Consider the following 3,688-nt stretch of genomic DNA (forward strand, 5'->3'; position numbering starts at 1 on the left):
CCTGGAAATCACCATCACTGTCAATGATCAATCAATCAGTGGCACTTATTTATTTATTTACTTACTGTACATACAGCACTGTAAAACACACTTGGGAGAGTACAACAGAACTGTTGGACATATTCCCTGCCCAGAATGAGTTTACAGTCAGAGAAGAAATTAGTCCAGAGAAGGAAAAGACATTCACTGGTGTCAAACAGGTTCAGTACATTTCATGATACTCTCTCAGGGTCACACCTGGAGAGTTTCCAGTACTCTACCAGTCTTGGCTATGAGAGGGAAAGTCAAGCAGAGGCATACCCATTCTATTCCTAGCTTGGGCAATGGCTAGCTAGTGGAATGAAATCTTCTACAAGTCAACACTCACCTGTGTTAGGCAGCAGCTCAAGGCAAGAACAGTGCTTGACAAGCAGTAAGTTCTTAAATATAATGATAATTATGGCAGAAACCATACCTTATTCTTTTATTGTAGATTAAGCATTCTGTATCAGTTCTTAATATATATTGTTGATGATGATGTCCTTTTTGTTTTTTAATTTTTCAGTGAAGTTTAGGAAACCCTACCTGAATGTAATCATTATATTATGTATATTCATGTGAATACACATTATGCAAACACACACTTGTGTATCTATTTATATATAGATATGTGCATGCATATAAGAAATACATATATACATACCTGCATATATATATTTCTTATCTTCCAATCTGTCAAGCAGAGAAAGGATCTGGATTCTGGAAATGTCCCTTACAGAAACACTTGACACAACTTTATGCATAACTGCTCTAGCAGGGAACTCTAATTACCCCAGCGCTGCATGAATCACAGCTTTCTGCCTGTCATTTTCCAAGATGTCATTGTGAATCCAATCCAGGTGAGTCTGTTGAGTCTGTAGAGGAGATAGAAGGCAAAGTGACATATACACCTGAGCTCCCCCATTTGGCCCAGGGCGGTGATTATTAATGTGAGAAATCTGGAGTGATGTGAACTGGTCAAATCTCCAGCAGGATTTATAGCTCACACTTTTGGTGTCCCCTGGCCTTTACCAGCTGTTGGACACCTGGCTTCAGAGAACAGAAACATCCCTGCCTAATTTATCTTTCTTAGACTTGTTGCTTAGGGGACTGGGATGCCAGGTGACAGGTCTGGGAATCAGGAGGAAACCTGCCCAAATGTGGATTCCAATGGGAATTCTGTGCTCCATTTCAGCTCTCAGGTTCCAGTCGATCACAAGTTTTATGGATGAGACAAGAGAAACAACTAAATTTTCTATCACCATTTTCCCCCTTGTTCGTTTTTCACACTTCATGCTAAGCAACTGTAATCCCTGCTTTATTTTTCTAGAATATTTCACCACCCAGAAATAAAGGAGAGGATTCATGAAGTTAGGGTCTCAAGATTTCCTTACATAGTCCAGAGGGGCAGAGTTCTGAAACCAAGTCACTGGTGTGAGAGACTGCACATTCCTTTTTAGGCTGAAAGAACCAAGATCGGCTGCTCACTCTGCTGTATGACTGTGACACACTGAAGCCCACGCTTCTGTAAATACAAATTTTCCTTTAAGACAGCCTCCCAGCCCTGAAGAACAGGACCAGGTGAACCCCTCAATTGGCTCAGGGCTAATGGATTTTATGGGACTACCATATGACATATGCTAGCATTTGTTAAGCTAATGGATTTTATGGGACTACCATATGACATATGCTAGCATCTGTTAAGCGCTTACTATGTGCCAAACAGTGTAGTAAGCACTGGGGTACATTCAAGATGATCAGGTTGGACCCAATCCGTGCCCTAAATGGGGCCCCTAGCCTAAGTAATGTGACATTATGTCATGCTGCTAATGACAATGCTAGATCCATCACCCTGATTTAACTGATTATAGCCTGGCTATGGTCTCCCCCATCACCCTACCAGCTCCTCTGCCCCACTCTACCAATCGATCAATCAGATGTATTTTTTGAGCACTTACTATGTTCAAAGTGCTGTACTAAGCACTAGGAAGAGTACAATTTGACAATATAACTGAGTTGTTAGACATGGTCCCTGCCTACAGTCTATTGGGACTGACGGTTCCCGGTAGGGACCGTCTCTATATGTTGCCAACTTGTACTTCCCAAGCACTTAGTACAGTGTTCTGCACACAGTAAGCGCTCAATAAATACGATTGATTGATTGATTTAGGTGTCATACCCATCAACAATCACTACTGCAGTGTGACTCAGTGGAAAGAGCCCGGGCTTTGGAGTCAGATATCATGGATTCAAATCCCAGCTCTGCCGATTGTCAGCTGTGTGACTTTGGGCAAGTCACTTAACTTCTCTGTGCCTTAGTTACCTCATCTGTAAAATGGGGATTAAGACTGTGAGCCCCACATGGGACAACCTGATCACCTTGCATCCCCCCAGTTCTTAGAACACTGCTTTGCACATAGTAAGTGCTTAACAAATACCATCATAATTATTATCATTATTATTATTAACCAGTCATATTTGTGTGGCAATTAACTCTCTCTAATGGGGCAGGTATTAGCATTTCAGCCCAGGACAGGTGTCTTTTGTGAAGCATCATGGCCTAGTGGATAGACCAAGGGGCTGGGAGTCAGAAGTTCCTGGGATCTAACCCCAGTTCCACCACTTGTCTGCTGTGGGACCTTGGGAAAGTTACTTCACATCTCTATGCCTCAGTTGTCTCATCTATTAAATGGGGATTAAGACTATAAATCCTATGTGGGACAAAGATTGTGTCCAATCAGATTATCTTGTATCCACATAGCAAGTGCTTTACAAATACCATGATGATGACGATGATGACGATTATTATTTTGGGTTACAGTTGGTGTGGCCCCACCCAGGTCACTTCCCTCACAACCAAGGACTTTAGAGATGAGGAAGAGCAGACAAGTGAGGAGGTGATCCTCAACCCTATTTCCCTCCTTGCAGGTCTAGGGGCTCTCTACTTTCCAATTTGCTAAAGCTGAGCCCTGTTGGCTGGAGACTGGGAATCCCCTGGTGCTGCCTGGCTGATGGACAGTTGTCTCTGGTAACAGGCCTTGGCTCTTTTTTTAGCATTAAGGAATTGGAGGAGGGCAAGTGTTCAGGAAATAATAATAGTATAGTATGAATTAAGTGCTTAATATATAATAATATAATAATTATGGTATTTGTTAAACACTTACTATGTGCCAGGCACTGTACTAAGCGCTGAGGTGGATACAAGCAAATGGGGTTGGACACAGTCCCTGTCCCACGTGGGGTTCACAGTCTCAATCCCCATGCTGCTTTTCTTAGCACGGGGGTAGGTACAAGATCATCAGGTCCCACATGAGGCTCACAGTCTAGGTAGGAGGGAGAACAGGTTTGAATCCCCAGTTTTCAGGTGATTGAACTGAGGCACAGAGAAGTTAAATGACATGCCCAGGGTCACACATAGCAGACAGGGGCAGAGACAGGATTAGAACCCAGGTCCTCTGACTCCCAAGCCCATGCTCTTTCCACTAGGCCATGCTACTTTCCAACAAGGGACAGCAGGGCAGTGTCAACCTAATGGCAAAAATAAAATTTTGGAGCAGAAAAAACATAATAGAATGCCCTTGGAAATACTAGGTTCATGAAAACAAGAACTTTATGGCAGTTACAGATGGTGGATAATGACTAGATTTTAATTCCTGATATACTAGTCTTT

At 42.7% G+C, this 3,688-nt stretch overlaps 1 non-coding gene across 1 annotated transcript; it reads left to right on the forward strand.

Annotated features, from left to right (window-relative positions):
* The first annotated feature begins 219 nt into the window (after window positions 1-219).
* Window positions 220-357, forward strand: LOC119927966. Its single transcript, XR_005450929.1, has one exon. It is a non-coding gene; the product is annotated as a small nucleolar RNA SNORA7 (small nucleolar RNA).
* Window positions 358-3,688: the final 3,331 nt, after the last annotated feature.

The sequence above is a fragment of the Tachyglossus aculeatus genome, chromosome 4, assembly GCF_015852505.1.
Source record: "Tachyglossus aculeatus isolate mTacAcu1 chromosome 4, mTacAcu1.pri, whole genome shotgun sequence".
Classification (NCBI taxonomy): domain Eukaryota; kingdom Metazoa; phylum Chordata; class Mammalia; order Monotremata; family Tachyglossidae; genus Tachyglossus; species Tachyglossus aculeatus.